The sequence below is a fragment of the Chiloscyllium plagiosum genome, chromosome 4 (assembly GCF_004010195.1).
Source record: "Chiloscyllium plagiosum isolate BGI_BamShark_2017 chromosome 4, ASM401019v2, whole genome shotgun sequence".
NCBI classification, from domain to species: Eukaryota; Metazoa; Chordata; class Chondrichthyes; order Orectolobiformes; family Hemiscylliidae; genus Chiloscyllium; species Chiloscyllium plagiosum.
This window is the reverse complement of record NC_057713.1, coordinates 614,476-637,048: the sequence shown is the minus strand read 5'-3', so window position 1 is coordinate 637,048 and position 22,573 is coordinate 614,476. Positions and strand designations below refer to the sequence as shown.

At 41.9% G+C, this 22,573-nt stretch overlaps 1 protein-coding gene and 1 long non-coding RNA gene across 3 annotated transcripts in view; one reads left to right on the top strand and one right to left on the bottom strand.

Moving 5' to 3' along the window:
• Window positions 1-22,573, top strand: part of agap3 (ArfGAP with GTPase domain, ankyrin repeat and PH domain 3) — a 660,759-nt gene that overhangs the window by 446,875 nt on the left and 191,311 nt on the right. The window lies entirely within an intron of this gene.
• Window positions 20,458-21,523, bottom strand: LOC122548783. Its single transcript, XR_006311336.1, has 3 exons — window positions 21,203-21,523; window positions 21,153-21,170; window positions 20,458-20,610 (listed from the first exon to the last, which is right to left on the bottom strand). It is a non-coding gene; the product is annotated as an uncharacterized LOC122548783 (long non-coding RNA).

The following is a 22,573-nucleotide window of genomic DNA, read 5'->3' as shown; positions in this document are numbered from 1 at the left end:
TGACATAATGTGTTGTTTGATCACTTGAGAGGGGGGTTAAGAATAATCGAGTAAAAGCAAGATACTGTCGGCTGCAGAAAACTGCAATCAGTTTAGAAACTGCTGGAAAACTTCACAGATCATTCAGCACCTGTGCAGACAAATTGAGTTAACTTTTCAGCGCAATAACCTTTTATCTGATGAAAGGTAATCAAATTACTACTTTTACTCCATACGGACCTTGTTGTTGTGGTGAGAAGTCAGATTCGGTAAGGACGAAAGGTTTACCTCCTTAGAACACTTCACTTGGCTTTTTCATAACAATTTGACAGCTTAATTGTCAATTTTACTGGTGCTTTTTTTTATTTTCAAGATCTTCATACTGAATTTAATATTCATCTTCACAAACAAAAACAGAAGTTGCTGGAAAAATGCAGCAGGTCTGACAGCATCTGTGGAGAGAAATCAGAGTTAATGTTTTGGGTCCGGTGACCCCCAGTCCTGAGGAGGGGTCACCAGACCTGAAACATTAACTTTGATTTCTCTCCACAAATACTGCCAGACCTGCTGAGCTCTTCCAGCAACTTCTGTTTTTGTTTCTGATTTACAGTGTTTGCAGTTCTTTTGGTTTTTATTTAATGTTCATCTTACTGTGCTGAGATATGTTCAATGGATGAACTGTACAATAATACAAACTCTTGACTATATACCACTCACTACTGTAAGCAACACTGAAACAAATCTATATGTGGTCCATTTCTGAACACAACACTGAAACTATCTGCTGCTGTACACAACACTGCAACCAGAGTGCATCCCACTCACTCCTGTAAGCAACACTGAAACAAGTTGGTGTACTATCTACTCCTGTACACAACACTGCAGCTAGACTATATATTGTCCATTCATGTACACATGCTTCACCTAGACTTATGCAACCCTAAAACCACAGGAAAAAAAATAAGAGTAGGTAGTTTATATACAGAGCACTGCGACAAGACTTTACTATGTGTTCCTATACACAACAGTACAACAGGACTATACACTACCCATTCATGTATACATCACTGTTGCCAATCTACATATTGTCCACTCCTGTTTATGATACTTCAACCAGACTGTAGATTACTGTTGTGATTCTAGCAATTTTGTTACTGGGAGAAAGTGAGGACAGCAGATGCTGGAGATCAGAGTCAAAAAGTCAGGCAGCATCCGAGGAGCAGGAGAGTCAATGTTTCAAGTGTAAGCCCTTCATCAGGAATGAGTTGTTATTATTGGACAAGCCAGGAATCTGGCTGGATAGATTATAATTTTATTTGTTTTTGTTTTAACAAAGTGATTTTTCTCTGAAGCATGTACATCTTATTCTGGAGTTTTCACTATAGCACCTAAACAGAAGTCCATTATAAATAAAGGAGCAAAGATAAAATAGAGTAATCTGAAGTACCTACTTCAAATACTAATTCAAAGATTTTAAAGACACACGTAAAGTATAATCCCATTAATCCCAAATAATCCTTTATGAATTGAAAAGAAACAAACCAGCTTTTGTACAGTACCCAAACTCCTGTGGTGCAGTTCTCAAAACACTACTTGTACAATACTTACACCAGAGTTTCTGTAGCAAACACCTTGGTAGATTTAAGTCACATGCGATTTTGACCGGAACTGCAGATAGCTCCTTCCTGATGTGACAACACCCCTGAACTTCACTGTACTTCGATTAAATCACCACTTCCAGATTTTTATCATAACACATTTTGTCTGGGACTAGCATTAGAATTAGATTCTGTTGTCATGTTCTCAAATGTAGGAATACAAGAGTACGGTGAAAGTGTACAAATTCACCATTCTCCAGCGCACCTTAGTTACACACTTGTGTACAGAACAGGAATTTTTAAAATTCCATCAGAAATAAAAGAAACAAAACAAAAAGGAATGAAAAATGTCCAGATATTAAGGTCTTATCTCACCTTGATTAAGCCACAGCCTGGGGTCTCAGGAGGAACTGACATTGGTGCTGCTGACATTACCGCCTCTGCTCTTTTCCTGCTACTGCCATTGGCTTTTCATTCCAAAGTAATCTAATTCTAATACCCTTCTCAGGAGCACTGATTATACAACCATCCTATTCCAAAGTTTTCACAGGAGTAGAACTAACCAAAGTCAAAATGAAACTTAAGTTTTTGTCCCTCAACTGTGGGCATTTCCCTTAAAGTTTAAAAATAAACAGATTTCAGAACTCTGTAACAAATCTTTGAGGTCCCATTTGTAGTGATTGGAATACTGTCAGCCAGGTGAATCTCATAGAATGTGAGTTCCCTGATTGGGGCTGTTAACCTGGTCCAATTCGGGGTGCTGGCTGACAGATATAAACAGGAGTGTTGGGTTTCTGCTCAGTCTAGGGCTTTGCTCTGAGTTAGTTGGTTTAGTGTTATGGAATATGCACAATACCGGCCTTCGTGGTGCTATCCCACCATTATTTACCACGCTGGGTTACAAATAATCTAAAAATAACAAAAGTCCTTTTATGCACAAGTTCCATTAACTCTACAGCCAGACTTCAAAAATTGTCTTTAAAACAAATTGCCATGGTTACAGAAATACTTAAAAGTTAATTATTAACTTCAGACACAGAATAAAACAAAAATTCAAGTTTACAGCAACTAACATTAAGTATTATGCATGTGGATTCAAACATTACATCATCTACCCACTCCTGTACACAACACTGTAACTAGACTTTTTTTCATTCACAAGCTGTGGGCATCATGGAGTCATAGAGATGTACAGCATGGAAACAGACCCTTTGGTCCAACCCGTCCATGCCGACCAGATATCCCAACCCAATCTAGTCCCATCTGCCAGCACCCGGCCCTTATCCCTCCAAACCCTTCCTATTCATATACCCATCCAAATGCCTCTTAAATGTTGCAATTGTACCAGCCTCCACCACATCCTCTGGCAGCTCATTCCATACACGTACCACCCTCTGCATGAAAAAGTTGCCCCTTAGGTCTCTTTTAATCTTTCCCCTCTCACCCTAAACCTATGCCCTCTAGTTCTGAACTCTCCGACCCCAGGGAAAATACTTTGTCTATTTATCCTATCCATGCCTCTCATAATTTTGTAAACCTCTATAAGGTCACCCCTCAGCCTCCGACGCTCCAGGGAAAACAGCCCCAGCCTATTCAGCCTTGTAAATCTTTTCTGAACCCTTTCAAGTTTCACAACATCTTTCCTATAGGAAGGAGACCAGAATTGCACGCAATATTCCAACAGTGGCCTAACCAATGTCCTGTACAGCCGCAACATGACCTCCCAACTCCTGAACTCAATACTCTGACCAATAAAGGAAAGCATACCAAATGCCTTCTTCGCTATCAATATCACTATCTAGGACAGTGTTTATTACCTGCAACGAAGTGACCACAAGGCAGTTAAGAGTCAAACACATTGCTGTGGGTCTGGAGTCACATGTAAGCCAGACCAGGTAAGGATGGTAGATTTCTTGCTGTAAAGGGCATTAGTGAACTAGGTGGATTTTACCTGACAGCTCACTGTAGTTTTATGGTCATCATTAGACTCTTAATTTCAGATTTATTTTACCATCTACCATGGTTGCATTTGAACACGGGTCCCCAGAACATTGCCTGAGTCACTGGATTAATAATCCAGTGGATTAATAATCTGGCGTTAATATTATTTGGCTATCACCTCCACTTTTATACATAACACTGCAGCTGGAGTGTATACTTCCCCTTCCTGCAGATAAGATTGCAATTGCAGCTTGTACACAGCTTACATAAGCTTGGCTATAGGGATAAAGAACTGGGATATGGATCTCATTAGGCAGTTTCAAAGCATGAGCACAGATATAACAGACTGAATGGCCTCATTCTGTGCTTGTAATTATTTTGGTTTTAAAATCAATATTACTTGCCTGCTTTTTGCTTTCAAATACAAAATCAAGAGTTAATTTGCCTTTTTTAGACTCATCCATTACCACCTTTAATGAATCAGCGTCCCTCTACTTCTTGACTCTTATATAAATCATATTGTTGACATGTACTTCCTCTCGTTAATCTTACACAATTGACAAACTTGAATTTTCTTCCCACAATGAAGCTCTGCCCATCTTGCTGGCGAAGTCCAATGAAGCTTTCGCATGTTCCAAACTCAATTCATTTCAGTGCGATATCATTCATATCATGGTTTCAACCACAAATAAGTTCCCTGTTTGCTTTACTTTTTTCCTGCACCAGTGTCTCTTTGCATCTGACTTTATCCCCCTTCATCCTACTGGTATAAGTCTCCACTGTTTCAAACTTCTTCAGGTTAGTGTTTTTGGAAAGGGGCCAAGGATGGGACAGGAAAAGGGGAATTACAGGCTGCTAGGAAATTGACTTGATAATGCCACATGCTTCCCTGTAATGTCGAGCTTGTGTTGGGATGTGTCCTTAAGTTATTTGTCTGGTGGAAACCCAGATTCCCACTGGGAGAATGAAGACTGTTATGGTGAGAAATTACCTCCTTCGAATGATGGCCAAAAGCACGTTTATTGTACAAGGCAATTTGAAAGGTAAGGCAGCACCAGAGCAGCTCACATAATCCAATGTGCTGTTTGAATGTGGAAGTGGATGTGTTCTGCTACACCATTCTGAGGAGGGAGTAAGTCAGTGCTCACTTTCTTAATACAGTACTAGGCAGGACTGCGATACTGGGGTAACAACATCTCTCCCATGGTGGAAGAATGGACCGCATTATCACTGTGTGTGGCAGCCTGCAAGTATATGTTCAGTCGTACACAAGGAAGGTTGGAGAGCATTTGGAAAGAATTTTGGGACATCTGAGACTCGAACATTTCATCTGACCAAATCCATAGCCGGCACCAATGGTGATGGACTCCTGTTGACCATCTTTGCTTTGCCAGAGAATAAATTGACTGACCTGAATCCATGGAGTGTTGCCTCTAACTATATATTAAGAGCAAACTGATTTAATGTACGCTGTATACATTGGATTGTCTTGCAGTGTGCTTGATATTTCGTCTGCATTGTCCACTGTACAAGGAGCTGTTCTCGGCTGATGCATTCTTCTGTATTATTCTTGTTGTAAAACCAATAAAACCATAAGTTATAAACATTGTGCATAGTTATTGAAAAGAGAGTGTTATTGCAACTTTGCATTTAATATGCTTGGATTTTTTTTACCATGCTTTAAAATAGTTTAAACTTCAGTTTTTTGGGGATTGGCCAGCAGAAGGAGAAACTGTACTGGATTATAAATGTCAATTGCTTCAAATGAATCATGAATCAGGCTAAATGCACATAGGTTTTGCTGCAGTTAGTAACTTGCAGCAGATTGAACCCCTTCACTTGGGACATGGTCCAGGGCCCTATTCCATATACCCACCCTTCACATGTGGGCTTTGGTACATAGCCTTGGAAACTGCTGAGGCTTCTAATGAATCAGAGAGACATTGTACGTTTCAACAATAAATGCATAAAGAAGCTGAAAACAAAATTACTGGAAAAACTCAGCAGGTCTGGCAGCATCTGTGGAGAAAAAGCAGAGTTAATGTTTCTGGTCCAGAGACACTCCTTCAGAGTTAACTCTGCTTTCTCTCCACAGATGTTGCCAGACCTGCTGAGTTTTTCAGCAATTTCTGTTGTGTTTCTGATTTGTTTCCTGATCCACCGTGTGTAGTTTTTCTTTGGATGAGCATGAAGAAATTGCCTTTCTGAGAGTGTCCACCTCTAGCAGGATTGTGATGCGTTGTGAAAGCCCTAACTTTTATATTAATTAGCCTGGTCCAGGGTTAGAAAAGAGGTACTGGTTCATTGGTCATGCTCCAGTAGACCATGCTGCTAACGTGGAACCCTTTCCACCAGACTAATGACTAATGAACCATTGAGGTGCCCAATCACATCGCATTCGGAGCTTGCTGCTAAAGGCTTGAGGGCAATGAGAAATTTGCAGAGCCATTTGAAAATGTGTGGAGACTCTTAACAAATATTCATTGATGGATTGACCTTAATTAAATCTCATATATAATGTGCTGTGGAAATGATATTAACCAGTGAAGTTATTTCTGGGATACTGTGGCTCCATGGATAAGTACAAGTCTTCTGTTTTAATGGAATGCTTTTTCCCCCAGTCGGTGTTTATTTCCCTCTTTTTCCTCACTTCAGCAGTTTAATTACTAGAGAATTAGTATTCATTAATTTTGTTGTAGACTTTTACAATTTAAAGAATGTTATGTCTGAAGTACTGTTGTTCAGTTTTCTATGAGTACCAGCAGATGGAACTATTGTACTGTCAGCCACTTGCCTGTCTCACTGGTAAGTTGCACACTCGCAAACAGATTCCTGTTCTCTCAAATTACAATTTATTGCGGTAAGTTTGATTTTGAATTAGCAGCTAGACAAAGTCTACACATCATGACTGGATGTGAAAATCATTTCACTGATTGTTTCTCCCTGAATGTCCAACCCATTTAACAGCACAGTACAGACTTGAGAACCATTTATGATTGTGAAGAGAACACTGGAATGCAGTCTGCTCAGAGTGATGCAGTCTCTAAAGCCTAAACCTCCAATTACATGTTCACTCAAGATAATAGTTGAGGTTTACAAACAAAACAAACCTTGCATCCAGAGAGCATCTTTTACAACCTCAGGATATCTCAAAATGTTTTACAGCCAAAGAAACAATTTTAAGTGTAGTCCGTGTTGCAATATTGAAAGTGTGACCAATTCTGCTCGGTGACATATCACAAATAGCAATGTAATAATGTTTAGTTTTGTTTTTGCGTGATGTTATAGAAAGGATGTTGTGAAACATGAAAGGGTTCAGAAAAGATTTACAAGGATGTTGCCAGGGTTGGATGGTTTGAACTATAGGGAGAGACTGGATAGGCTGAGGCTGTTTTCCCTGGAGTGTTGGAGGCTGAGGGGTGACCTTATAGAGGTTTATTAAATTATGAGGGGCATGAATAGGATAATTAGACAAGGTCTTTTCCCCAGGATGGGGGAGTTCAAAACTAGAGGGCATAGTTTTAAGATGAGAGGGGAAAGATTTAAAAGGGACATAAGGAACAATTTTTTCATGCGGAGGGTGGTGCATGTGTGAAATGAGCTGTCAGAGGAAGTGGTGGAGGCTGGTAAAATTACAACATTTAACAGAAGTCTTGATGGGTATATGAATAGGAAGTGTTTAGAGGGATATGAACCAAGTGCGACTAAATTAATTCAGGATATCTGGTTGGCATGGACGAGTTGGACTGAAGGGTCTGTTTCTGCGCTATATATCTCTGTGTTGATTGAGGAATAATTATTGGTCACAGAACACCAGGGCTAACTGCACTGTTCTTTTTTGGATTGGTTCTATAGACTCTTTGATGTTTAGCAGAGAGGGCAGACAGGAACCCAGTTGAATAACTTGTCTGAAAGATGCCATCTTCAGCAGTTCAGCACTTATTTAGTATTGCACTTACTGTTAGCCTGGATTATGGACTAATGTCTCTGAAATGGGACTTGAATCCACAACCCTTGTCATGTAGAGTCAAGAGTACTACTCATTAAGGTGGATTTATACAGCTGAACAGGTATTCACTTCTGTGGGTGTCTACACTTGTTTCTCCAAGAACAAACACCAGCTTTACGACCCTGAGGGAGCTCTGCAGTTCCACATATCCCTGATTTCCACATATCCCTGATTTCTTATATGTCACTGTTCGCAGCCATACTGTAGCATTCCTTTCCTAATGTCCTCTACCTCTTTCTCCTCCTCTAGACAAGCTGAAATCACCTCTTCGAATATCCCTTTATGAGACTCAGTCAAATTGTGTCCAGTAATTGCTCCTGTCAAGTACCTTGCAACATTTTATTTTGTTAAATATGATTGCAAGTTGTTGTTCATTAATCTCAGGAAAGGCTGATGGGTGCTTGCTTGGATGCATTTGAATGTTAGTACTATCCTTTGCACAGAGGCAGTCTCTAGGATGTGGATGCATTGATATCAATGTAATCTTTCGTGTTACACTGTTTCTGCTTATTAGTTACCTTGGGACAATTAGCAAATATTAATGGGTTATTAATTTAACAAGCATGACTAGAATCACAGCTGTGCTTATGGTATATAATTTAGTGTATAATTAGAACAAATATTAGACAGTTTAATATGCCAAAGCCCGTAATTCTTTAATTGACAAAATGTAAGCATGTGTTACAACTTGGAGTATCGTGTGTAGTTTTAGGCACTGTATCTCAGGAAGGATATACTGGCCATGGAGCGTGTTCAGGGGAGGTTCACGAAATGGTCCCATGAATGAAAAACTTAACATATGACGAATGTTTAAGGACTCTAGGTCTATACTCAATGAAGTTTAGAAGGATGATGGGAGGATTTAATTGAAACTTACAGAATACTGAATGGCCTGGAAGAGTGGATATTGGGATGATGTTTCATTAGTAGGAGAGACTAGGAGCCAAGGGCATAGCCTTAGAGTAAAGGGAAGACCTTTTAGAAAGGAAAGAAGGAGAGTAGTGAATCAATGGAATTCACTGCCACAGAAGGCTGTGGAGGCTACGTCATTAAGTATATTAAGACTGAGATTGTAAAGGGGATCAAGGGTTACAGGGAGAAAGGGGGAGGATGGGGATTAAATGGCGGAGCAGACTTGATGGGCTGAATGGCTTAATTTCTGCTCCTATGTCTTATGATCTTGTGTGACAAGGAGTGTATTTCCAAGCAATTTATGTTTTCAACACTTTTCACATCTCTTGCAATGTCCTATAGTACTTCACATTTGGGAATTACTTGTGAAATGCAGACATTGTATACAAAATCCCACAAACAGCAGTAAGATACTTCACTGTATCATCCCAGTTTGTTGTGAGTTAATGGATGGATCTCTGGTAGAATTCCCCACTTTTCTTGGAAGTGTTGTGGGATCTTTGATGTTCACTTGGATAGGAGACAGGATCTTGTGTTGTTGCACTGAAATAACAGCCCCGATTATAGATTAAACTAGTAGCAATTGAACCCCAGTTTTCTGACCCAGAATGCTACTAACGTATTTTCCTTTTCACTTTTAGGACGTGGGTGTTGCTGGCTGATCCAGCATTTATTGCCCTTCCCTATGAGAAGGTGAGGATGAGCTATGTTTTGAACAGCTGCAGTCATGTGATATAGGTTGACCCACAATGCAGTTATGGAGGGAAATTCAGGATTGTTTGTGGAACAGTGAAAGTCAGGGAAGAAGCTAAGACATAGGAGAAGAAGTAAGCCATTTGGCCAGGTGAGGCTGTTCTACCATTCAGTGAGGTCATGGCTCTGTGACCTAACTCCATATGCCCATTTTGGAGATTAAACAGGTAGAAGATTAAACATTAAAACAAAATTTTGAAGGATGGTAGAGCTGTAGATTTCAGTTTCAGAAAAGCATTTGTAAGAGAAATAGAATTACCATTCTAGATAAACTTGATTTTGTTTTTCTTTTTCTTTCTTGGAGTGAGAGTATCTCAGATAAGACCAGCTTATCTGAGATACTCTTAGGGATAGACCCAGTTGTTTATCCCTAATTGCCCTTGAAATGGGTGACTTGGCTATTGGTGTTCAATGTCGGCTAAATTTGGGTCTGGAGTCGCATGAAGGCTTGAAGGTTATCAGTAAAACAGATCAACTTTTTTAACAATTGATGCTACTTTCACTGAGACTAGGTTTCAATTCCAGATTTATTAATTGGACTTAAATTCCACCAACTGCTGTGATGAGATTCAAACCCATGCCCCTACAGCATCAACCTGTGGCTGTGGATCACTTAGTCAGTGACATTACCACGACAACACTATCGCTACCTTGGGACAAAAAGAGTTGGGAACAGAACAGGTCAATGTAATTAGGACCTGTACTGGATTATAGGAATGATGTGAAGGTATTAGAAAGGATGTAGAAAAGACTCATGAAAATAGTTCCAGGACTGTTCTCTTGAGAGAGGACTGAGTGGAGATATAATAGAGATATTCAAAACCTTGATGGATTTGGACAGGGCAGAAGGATGAAACTGTTCTATTGTGGTTAAATCACCACAAGTTACCCTTAGTTAGGCTACATATTAAAAAAACCCGCAGACAATCAAGTACTGAAACAGTGATTTAAACTTTATTGCAAATCGCAATCAAAATAAGACTCTTTAAGTAAATAGGTTAAGCCTCACAACCCAATTTATTTATAATCTAATTAATGGCGCAATCTGACCAGAATCTCACCCAAAAGTGTCTGTCTCTGGAAGAGTCCAGTATTCAATCCTTGTACAGTGCTATTCTTTGAATTTCTGGTGTTTGATTCTTATACAGATTTTCATCCTTTGGTCAAAGTGTGATATTATTGATGATTTTTTAAAGAAGTCCTTTCATCCAAATTACTGCAAATCTGCAGCTTGCCTTCTTGTAAGACAGGTAATGTCTTTGTTCTTTATTACAATTGGCCTTAGCTGTCTATTCAAAGACACTGCTTTCCTGTAATTAACTCCTTAAATGCTTCTGCAGGCCATTTATGGCATAAAACGTACAGTTTATCATGCAGGTGTCAAAGCGGTTTTGTTTATCTAATCTTCACTCCCTCTTTTCCAAGACAGGGCAAGATTCTTTCAATTCCTGCGTAAATTTGTCCTTGTCATTTAATAGTTTATTCCAGACAGAGTTATTACGGATTGCACCAGTTTATCTCCGTTGATTCATTCAATCAATCCATGAATAGTTATTAAAGTTATGAAGTTTATCATATCACATCATTATATATATTGTAAGTAATTGTGGCCCCAGCTCTGATCGCTGTGGTACTCCACTATTGACGGGTTGCCATCCTGAAAATGCCCCCCTCATCCCAACCCCCTGTCTTCTGTTTCTTAGCCAATTCTCTATCCATGCTAATATATTATCCCCACCATCATGGTCTCTTATCTTATTATGTATCCTAATGTGTGGTCAAACACTTATAAAACACTTTCTGAAAATGCAACTACATTTTATACGCCACTTCCCACTTATCTATTCTGCATGTTTCCCCTTCAAAGAATTCTAGTAAATTTGTCAGGGCATGATCACCTGTTCATGAAGCTGTGCTGACTTAGCTTAATCATCCTTCATACTTGTAACTTCTCTACTGTTACATCCTTTATGTTAGACTCTGACATTTTCCTAACAACATGTTAAGCTAACTGGCTTTCAGCTACCTGTCTTTTGTCTCCTCTTACTAAATAAAGGTGTTACTTTGGCAGTTTTGCAAATCTCTGGGACTCTTCAGAATCTAAAGATACCTGAAAGATGATTACCACGATCTCTGTAGCTACTTCATTTAATATACTGAGATGTAACCCATCAGTTTCAGGGAACTTATTAATCTTTAGATCCATTTGTTTCCCTGACACTGTTTCTCTAATGATAGCTATTTTATATATTTCCCCTCCACCTTTTGCCCTTGAGTATTTAGTAATTTTGGGATGCTATTATGGCCTCCCACTTTGAAGACTGACACAAAGTATTTATTCAACTCCTTTGCCGTTTCCTAGTTCTCCATGATTAAATTCCCAGCCTCTAAGGGTGCTCAAGAAGGCATATGGCATGCTCTCCTTCATTGGGCGGGGTATTAAATACAACAGTTGGCAGGTCATGTTGCAAATGTATAAGACTTTGGTTTGGTCACATTTAGAATACTGCGTACAGTTCTGGTCACCACATTACCAAAAGGATGTGGATGCTTTGGAGAGGGTGCAGAGGAGGTTCACCAGGATGTTGCCTGGTATGAAGGGCACTAGCTATGAAGACAGGTTGAGTAGATTAGGATTATTTTCATTTAAGAGGTTGAGTGGGGACCTAATTGAGGTCTACAAAATCAAGAGAGGTGTAGACAGGGTGGATAGCAAGAAGCTTTTTCCCAGAGTGGGGCACTCAATTACTAGGGGGCCACGAGTTTAAAGTGAGGAGGAAAATGTTTAAGGGAGATATGCGTGGAAGGTTCTTTACGCAGAGGATGGTGGGTGCCTGGAACACGTTGCCAGTGGAGTTGGTAGATACAGGCATGATAGCGTCATTTAAGATGTATCTAGACAGATACATGAATGGGCAGGGAGCAGAGGGATACAGATCCTCAGAAAATAAGCGACAGGTTTAGATAGAGGATCTGGATCGGCGCAGGCTTTGATGGCCGAAGGGCCTGTTCCTGTGCTGTAAATTCCTTTGTTCTTTGTTGTTCTGTAAGGGGCCTATGTTCTCTTTGGCTCTTCTCTTTCCTTTTTATTTATTTAAAGGAGCTCTTTCTTCTGCCTTGATATTATCTGCAAGTTTACCCACAAAGTGTATTTTCTCCTGTATTTTCCGTTGCTGTTTGTTGTTTTTTTGAAAAGTTCCCAATCCTCTGGCTTACCCCTAACCTTTGCCACATTGTATGTTTTTCTTTGAATCTGATGTTATCCTTACACTCACTGGTTAACCATGATTGGCTTATCCCCTTCTTAAATCCTCTTCCTTCACCAGAATATGTCTTTGCTGTGAGCTGTAAACTATTTTCTTAAACAGCTGCCGCTGATCCTCAACCATTTTTGCTGCTAAACTCCTTTCCCAGTCCACTCCAGTTTCTTTGTTATGTACCTTGTTTCTCCTTTCAAATGCCACGTCACCTTTTCCATTCCTTTGCATTGTTTATTTAACCCCATCCCAGTAGCCTATGGAATGCCATGCTGTTATAGTATTGTCACTGATTAGTAATTCACAGTTAAAACAAAGAGTTGCAGGTGCTGGAAATCTGGAACAAGAACAGAAATTGCCAGTGAAATTCAGCAAGTCTGGAAGCATCTGTAGAGAGAAAACAGAGTTAATGTTTTGAGTCCAGTGACCCTTCTACTGCTTTCTGCTGGGAGACCTGCTGAGTTTCTCCAAATATTTCTGTTTTTGTAGTGATCCAGAGATTCAGGTAATTTTCTGGGATCCTGGGCTGAATCCCACCACAGCAGATGATAGATTTTGATTTTTTAAAAAGATGAGAATGACAATCATGTGAACATGATTGATTGTCATCAAAAACAATTTGTTTCACTAATGTCCTTTTGGAAAGGAGATCTGTTGGTCACTGAGGAGAGTGATCATACTTAAGACCATAAGACATGGGAGCAGATGTTAGGCCATTCAGCACATTGAGCTGAAAATGTGTTGCTGGAAAAGCGCAGCAGGTCAGGCAGCATCCAAGGAGCAGGAGAATCGACGTTTCGGGCATAAGCCCTTCTTTCCTGAAGAAGGGCTTATGCCCGAAACGTCGATTCTCCTGTTCCTTGGATGCTGCCTGACCTGCTGCGCTTTTCCAGCAACACATTTTCAGCTCTGATCTCCATCATATGCAGTCCTCACTTTCACCAATCAGCACATTGAGTCTGCTCTGCCATTCACTCATGGCTGATAAGTTTCTCATCCCCATTCTCCTGCCTTCTCCCCGTAATACTTGATCTCCTTGACAATCAAGAACTTATCTCAGTCTTAAACACCCTCAATGACCTGTCCTTCACAGCCTTCTGTGGCAGTGAATTCCATAGATTCACTACTCTCTGGCTGAAGACGTTTCTCCTCAGGTCCTAGTCTCCCCTACCAATGGAAACATCATCCCAGCATCCACTCTTCCAGGCCATTCAGTATTCTGTAAGTTTCAATTAGATCCACCCATCATCCTCTAAACTCCATCGAGTATAAATCCAGAGTCCTCAAACATTCCTCATATGTTAAGCTTTTCATTCCTTGGACCATTCTCGTGAATCTCCTCTGAACACACTCCATGGCTAGTACATCCTTCCTGAGATATGGGGCCCAAAACTGCACACAATACTCCAAATATGGCCTGACCAGAGCCTTTTAGAGTCTGAGAAGTACATCCATGTTTTTATATTCATATACTCTCAAAATAAATTCCATAATTGCATTTGCCTTCCTAACTACTGACTCAACCTGCAAGTTTACCTTGAAAGAATCCTAGAATCAAATTCCCAAGTTTCTTTGCACATCAGACTTCTGAATTTTCTTCCCATTTAGAAAATAGCCCATGCCTCTATTCAGCGTGATTCCACGTCATGGAAGCAAGGAGGATGGTGTTGAGGGTTGTTGGGGACCCAGCAGTATTGTTCACTTCCCGAACAGCCTGTGATGCCTGTAAGGAATTGATGCACTGTATGCTCCAGCCAGATAGAGCAGCACATGTTCTTTCTCTTTGGGTTGATGCAAGTTTTTTTTTGTTTCTCTTGGGGCTTAGCCAATCGGCAGAATTTTAATAGATTTCTGAATTTGAGACATGTGTCTCAATAATTGAAATTGGATGAGGTTTTCTGAAAAGTAAGTTCTTACCAGTGGGATCAACATATTCTGAATAGACAGCTGATGATCTTGTGAGGAATCAGTCCATTTCTCAGGCCTTTAACTGTGGACAATCTCTGCTGTATTTGTAACAATACCTGCAGTTTAGAGATACTAGATGAGTAATCCTCTTGGCTTTGGAAATGCAGAGGAACAACTTTGTTATACAAAGGAATGTAAGTAAAACACCAATAAATTCACACCTAGTTTTTCTGGAATCCACATAACAGGAGGAATTTGAAAGCAAAGGGGACAGATTTACCAGAATGTTGCCTGGGTTGGAGAGTTTCAGTGATGAGGAGAGACGGGACAGACTGGGGCTGTTTTCCTTAGAGCGGAGGAGATTTGAGAGGGCACATGGTTGAATTATATGGGGCGCAGATAGAACAGGAACTTGCCCTATGGTGGAGGGGTCAGTTACAGGGTGTGGAGTGGGCGTGCATAGATTTAAGGTAAGTGACAGATGATTTCGAGGAGATGTGAGGAAACCTTTGTCCACCAAGAGGGTAATGGAAATCTGGAACTCACAGCGTATAAAATTGGTAGAGGCAGAAATCTTCATAACATTTAAGAAGTATTTAGATGTGCATTTGCAGTGTTGATGCATACAAGGCTATGAGCCAAGTGCTGGGAAATGGGATTAGAATGGTTAGGTAGTTGTTGTTGACCAGCACAGCTTCAGTGGGCTGAAGGACCTTTTTCTGTGCTGTCGATTTCTATGACCGTATGACCTTAACCTGGAGTAACTGAGTTCAGTTCTGGCCACCATGTCTCACGAAGGAACTACATAGCAGTACAGATTGACTGAAATAAGCCCAGGTCAGAGAGGCTTAAGTTACAAAGACAGGTTGTATGCCTGAGTGTCCATGCAATGTGGTTAGAGATTATTGGGAGGTGAATGAAGAATATTGTGAGTGAGAGAGGAGGATAGGGATGGGGATCAGTGGGGTCAGGTAAGAAATGGTATGGGGGGAGGATTTATGTGACATGGTGCTGAAAAAGGGTTACATCTGAAATATTGACTTCTCCACCTCCTGATGCTGCCTGGCTTGCAATGTTCTTCCAGACCCCTGCTTGTCTACCTTGACATGTATCTGCGGAAACCTATGAGCTGAGCTTTGAAGTCAGAGGCAGTTGCAAAAGTGTTGCTTCGACTGAGGGGAAAGAGACCAGAGTGCAGCTTTCTAAAGGCCATTAAATTCACATTGGCTATCAGTGCCAAGGTTGCATTTATTGCCATGAGAAGGTCACACACAGCTGTGTCTTGTTCAGCTATTTCAGAGAACATTTACAAGTCAACCAACTTGAGTTATGTACACACCTGGATCAAGTAAGGTGAGAAGTATCCCTGATCTCAGGGACGTTGGAACCTATGTTGTTGTTGCCAGTGTGTAGGTGGCGGAGGGTGACCCCTCTTCGGCACACAGCAAGTGTCAGTATGAGCACAGATGGACAAATTGTTGGATGTCAGTCAATTTCCCAGCTCTGGTTTTAGGGAACAAGGAAGCTGGCCCCCCTCTCCAGCCTAGCCTACATATGACTCCAGACCCACCTAATGTAGTTGGCTGTCAGTGAGCAGTATTTATGGCCTTATCATTGTCAGCATGTGCCACTTTCTATAGATTTTTGTGAACTACTTCAATGCCTTGCTCATTCTAGTAGGAATTGTAATGTACATAAACAGGGTTTGTTCAGGTTGTGTCCCCAGTTGGTACCAGAAGGACAGTTGATGTATGAAATAGTTTTCAGGTTTTAACGTGTGAAAAGTAGTGACCAAGGGTTTTCGTTCCTTTGTCACTCTGTATCCTCTTTCTTTTGGGCATAACCGTGTCTTACTCAGTGAGATACATGAAGACAGGCAGATTTTTGCTTCTTTAAAACCCCTACTTTAACAGAAAAGGTTAAAAGGTCACTCTTTTTCAGCTCAGTAAATGAGCAGTTTGTGCCTTGAGGATGGCAATAGTCATGCAGAAACCAAGGGATTAGTCTTGTGAAGTACCTCATGAATACATTCAGAATGCACAAGGCTCCACTGCAGGGGTCCAGCATCACACACATCAGGGTCAGGCCCAAAGCTCTTTAAATATTTAAATCTCATTGATCTAAACAAATTAAAGCCACCAATTCTGTCTAATTGAATTAGACTTCCTTGTTTTCCACTGCCAAGTGGAACTGAGAGACTGACTCACCAGGTATTACCACAACACACAAAGGATCAAAGTTTACATAACAGCTACTTTTTGCCCGTTTCATCCAATTAAGGGATGATTGTTTCACAACAACCCAATCAAATGAAGAAAATGCCAGGATCAAAGGTTGCCAATTAATATCATTACCCCCCTGTAGGTTGTATTACATCCCAAAGCTGATCATTTGCCCAACAAAGCCTTGGCTGTAATTGGAGAGCAATTCACATGTTTCTCTCTCGCTCTTTCTCCTTGCTTTTACAGATTTATTAATGTGATTATGTTCACTGCTCCTGCATTGTGTAAATCTCTAGCCTAACATATATAGAATCAGAGAACAATACAACATATGTGTGTAGGGAGCAGAAGTAGACCACTTGACCCCTTGAGCCTGCTTCATGATTCAATAAGACCTAGTTGATTGTGTTTTTAATTCCACATTCCCATCTACTCCAGATAACTCTTGACAACAGACAATAGGTGCAGGAGTAGGCCATTCTGCCCTTCGAGCCTGCACCACCATTCATTATGATCATGGTTGATCATCCTTAATCAGTATCCTGTTCCTGCCTTATCTCCATAACCCTTGATTCCACTATCCTTGAGAGCTCTATCCAACTCTTTCTTAAACGAATCCAGAGACTGGGCCTCCACTGCCCTCTGGGCCAGAGCATTCCACACAGCCACCACTCTCTGGGTGAAGAAGTTTCTCCTCATCTCTGTCCTAAATGGTCTACCCCGTATTTTTAAGCTGTGTCCTCTGTTTCGGCACTCACCCCGCAGCGGAAACATGTTGCCTGCCGCCACAGTGTCCAATCCTTTGATCATCTTATATGTCTCAACCAGATCCCCTCTCAGTCTTCTTTCTATATTCAATTCCTCTTGTTATGAAGGCCAGCATGCTATTCTTCAGCATTCCTGAAGAAGGGCTTATGCCCGAAACATCGATTCTCCTGTTCCCTGGATGCTGCTTGACCTGCTGCGCTTCTCCAGCAACACATTTTCAGCATGCTATTAGCCTTCTTCACTACCTGCTGTACCTGCATGCTTACCTTCATTGAGTGGTGTACAAGAACACCCAGATCTCTCTGTACTGCCCCTTTACATAAATTGATTCCATTGAGGTAGTAGTCTGCCTTCCTGTTCTTGCCACCAAAGTGGATAAGGATCCATTTATCCACGTGAAAGTGCATCTGCCATGCATCTGAGCACTCACCTAACTTGTCCAGGTCACTCTGTAATCTCCTAACGTCCTCCTCACATTTCACCCTGCCACCCAGCTTTGTATCATCAGCAAATTTGCTAATGTTATTACTAATACCATTTTCTATATCATTAACATATATTGTAAATAGCTGCGGTCCCAGCACTGATCCCTGCGGTACCCCATTGGTCACTGCCTGCCATTCCAAAATGGAGCCGTTTATCACTACTCTTTGTTTCCTATCAGCCAACCAACTTTCAATCCAAGTTAGTACTTTGCCCCCAATACCATGCGCCCTAATTTTGCTCACTAACCTCCTATGTGGGACTTTATCAAAAGCTTTCTGAAAGTCCAGGTACACTACATCTACTGGATCTCCCTCGTCCATCTTCAGAGTTACATCCTCAAAAAATTCCAGAAGATTAGTCAAGCATGATTTCCCCTTCATGAATCCATGCTGACTCTGTTGCAGCTATATTGGATCGGCTTGGTTAAGGGAACAGCAAGTTTTGGTACAGAGGTCAGGGCCCTTAGACTTTGCAGTATCCAGTGCCTCCAACCATTTCTTGATATCATTTGGACTGAATCAAATTAGCTGAAGACTGTTATCTGTGATGCTGGGGACCAATGGAGGAGACTGAGATGGCTCATGACTCGACACTTCTGGCTGAAAATTGCTGTGAATGCTTCTACTTTATCTTTTACACTCATTATCTTCATTGAGGATCAGAAAATTCGTGCAACCTCCCCCCCCCCCCCCCCCCGCCAGTGAGTTAGTTAATTGTCATCCACCATCTACACTGGATGTGCAGGACTGCAGAGTTTAGATCTGATCCGTTGGGTGTCAGATTGCATAGCTCTGCCGATCATTTGCTGCTTAAGCTGTTTGGCACGCAAGTAGTCTTATCTTGAAGCTTCATTGTTACCTTATTTTTAATTATGCCTGGTACTGATCCTGGCATGCCCTCCTGCACTCTCCAGTGAACCAGGGTTGATTCATATACTTCTCAGTGTTGAATACCACCTGCAAGATCTAAAGGTGCTAGTACCACAGGCTGTGGCTATGGGACTTCATAGAACATAGAACATAGAACAATACAGCACAGAACAGGCCCTTCGGCCCACGATGTTGTGCCGAACTTCTAACCTAGATTAAGTACCCATCCATGTATCTATCCAAATGCCGCTTAAAGGTCGCCAATGATTCCGACTCTACCACTCCCACGGGCAGGGCATTCCATGCCCCCACCACTCTCTGGGTAAAGAATCTACCCCTGACATCTCCCCTATACCTTCCACCCTTCACCTTATATTTATGTCCCCTTGTAACACTCTGTTGTACCCGGGGAAAAAGTTTCTGACTGTCTACTCTATCTATTCCCCTGATCATCTTATAAGCCTCTATCAAGTCACCCCTCATCCTTCGCCGTTCCAACGAGAAAAGGCCGAGAACTCTCAACCTATCCTCGTACGACTTATTCTCCATTCCAGGCAACATCCTGGTAAATCTTCTCTGCACCCTCTCCAAAGCTTCCACATCTTTCCTAAAGTGAGGCGACCAGAACTGCACACAGTACTCCAACTGTGGCCTAACCAAAGTCCTGTACAGCTGCAACATCACTTCACGACTCTTGAATTCAATCCCTCTGCTAATGAACGATAATACTCCATAGGCCTTCTTACAAACTCTATCCACCTGAGTGGCAACCTTCAAAGATCTATGTACATAGACCCCAAGATCCCTCTGTTCCTCCACCTGACTAAGAACCCTACCATTAACCCTGTATTCCGCATTCTTATTTGTTCTTCCAAAATGGACAACCTCATACTTGGCAGGGTTGAACTCCATCTGCCACTCCTCAGCCCAGTTCTGCATCATATCTAAGTCCCTCTGCTGCCGACAACAGCCCTCCTCACTGTCCACAACTCCACCTATCTTCGTATCATCTGCAAATTTACTGACCCACCCTTCGACTCCCTCATCTAAGTCATTAATAAAAATTACAAACAGCAGAGGACCCAGAACTGATCCCTGCGGAACTCCACTTGTAACTGGACTTAGCCATTAGTCTTCAATGTACAAGACTAATGGCTAAGTCGAACCACTACTGAGTATGGTGATAAGTGTATAATGTACACGTGGCTCCATTTTAGGTACCAAGATACTTAGGTTCAAAAAAAGTTTAGGCAAAATGTAGTAAGAGAAATGAGAATTAAAAAGATAACTATTACTTCATAAGATTGTAGAGAAATAAAGAAATAAGTTACAGTTTATATTAAAGTCTTTTGTAGTTTAAACTAGGAAAATAAAGGAATAAGTTACAAGTTGAACAGTCTTTGATGAGTCCTCTGCTTATCTCGCTCTCCGGGTAGACCTTGACTGTCTGTTCTCGATACCGCCACTGAAGGTACACTGCTACTGGAGCTCCACATCTCCAATCTCCCCCGGTGCCTCAGGAACATGCCCAGGCAGAATCCGATTGCATGCTGAGCTGAGACACCACCACAAGCCATCAGAAGACCAGGCCGGGACTAACCAAGAGCTGCCGAGAGACCAGGCTGGAACTAAGTGAGAGTCACCGAGAGACCAGGCCGGGACTAACCAAGAACCACTGAGAGACCAGGCAGGGACTAACCGAGAGATGCCGAGAGTCCAGGCTTGGACTCGCCGAGAGACCAGGCTGGAACTAATTGAGAGACACCAAGAGTCCAGGCTGGGACTAACCGAGAGACTCCAAGAGGCCAGGCCGGGACTAACCGAGAGCCGTCAAGAGACCAGGCTGGGACTAACTGAGAGATGCTGGGAGACCAGGCTGGGACTACCAAGAGACCAGGCCGGGACTAACTGAGAGACCTGGCTGGGACTAACCGAGAGATCCCGAGAGACTAGGACGGAATTAACAGAGAGATGCCAGGAGACCAGGCTGGGACTAACTGAGAGACGCCTAGAAACCAGGCCGGGACTGACCGAGAGTCGCCTAGAGACCAGGCCGGGACTAACAGAGAGACGAGGCTAGGACTAACCAAGAGCTGCCGAGAGACCGGGCCGTGACTAACCGAGAGATCAGGCCTGGACTAACTTAGAAACCAGGAGAAAGTGAGGACTGCAGATGCTGGAGGTCAGAACTGAAACTGTGTTGCTGGAAAAGCGCAGCAGGTCAGGCAGCATCCAAGGAGCAGGAGAATCGACGTTTCGGGCATGAGTCCTTCTTCAGGAATCTACAAACCAGGCCGGGACTAACTGAGAGCTGCCGAGAGACCAGGCCGGGACTAACCGAGAGACCAGCTTGGTCTAACCGAGAGACCAGGCTGGATCTAACCAAGAGCAGCCGAGAGACTAGGCTGGGACTAACCGGGAGATGCCGAGAGAGACCGGCTGGGATTAACCGAGAGCTGCCGAGAGACCTGGCTGTGCTAACCAAGAGCCACCGAGAGACCAGGCCAGGACTAATCGAGAGCCGCCTGGAGACCAGGCCGGGACTAACCGAGAGCCACCGAGAGACCATGCCGGGACTAACCGAGAGACGCTATGAGCTGCCAAGAGACAAGACCAGGACCAGTCATAAGCCATTGGGAGACCAGGCCAAAAGACCAAACAAGAGAAAAGAGAAAAAAACAGAAGGAGCTGTGGTTGGAGCATCCTACTCCGCCGCCATTTTGACTGAGTGACTTGGGATAGAAAATTCAAGAGGTTCACAACCCTCTGAGTGAAATGGGCTCTCCTCATTTTGGGCCAAAGTGGGATTCTTTTTATTCCTAGTCCGAGACTCCCCAATAAGAGCAAACACCTTACCCGCATCTATCTGTCTATCCCTTTCAGTATTGTGTAAGTTCCAATGAGATAATCTCTCAATCTTCGAGACTGTAGAGAATACAGGCTCAGTTGCCCAATCTCTCTTCCTGAGACAATCCCACCATCCCAGGATAAATCTGGTGAACCTTTGTTGTACTCCCTTTGTAATAATAATATCTTCCTGAGATAAGGACTCGAATCTAGAGGTAGTCTAACCAAGCTCTTGTACAGTTGTAACAAGATTTCTCTACTACATTTAAATCCTCTTGGAGTAAAAACTAACGTTCCTTAGGCTTCTCAATAACTTGCTGCACCTGCACGTAAGCCTTCTGTGATTTATCGACAAGGACACCTTTGTACATTTTCTAACTACCTACAAATTTCGAAATACTCTGCACGTAAGTTTCTCCTGCCAGAGTGGATAACTTCACATTTTCCCTTGTTACAGTCCATCTGGCAAGCTTTTGCCCATTCAATAAGCTTATCCAAATCCTTCTCAAGTTGCTTTGCACCTTCCTCACAATACATTCACACTTACTTCTGATTTATCTGCAAGTTTGAAAATATTACTTTTGGTCCCCACACCCAAATCATTGATCTGTGTTGTGAACAGCTGAGGCCCATGTAGTGATCCTTAATGGTGCCCTCTGTTTTCTGTCTTTAAGCTAATCACTAATCCATGCCTCCTATCCCATATGCTTTAGTCTTTCTAAATAAACTTCTATGGGAGATTTAGTTGGAAGTTTTCTAAAAATCTAAATATAGTACATCCATCAGCTGTCTTTTTATAAATTATTTTATTAACATTTTCCAAATTTAATTGGTCAAGAAAAGGGAAAGAATACCAATGTATTATCATACAACTTAAATCATCTCCCTGTAATACCCCAAATACCGGCATGCTTATTCATGAATAAAACAGAAAACATAGAATCATAGAGATGTACAACACGGAAACACACCCTTCGGTCCAACCCATCCATGCCGACCAGATATCCCAACCCAATCTGATCTA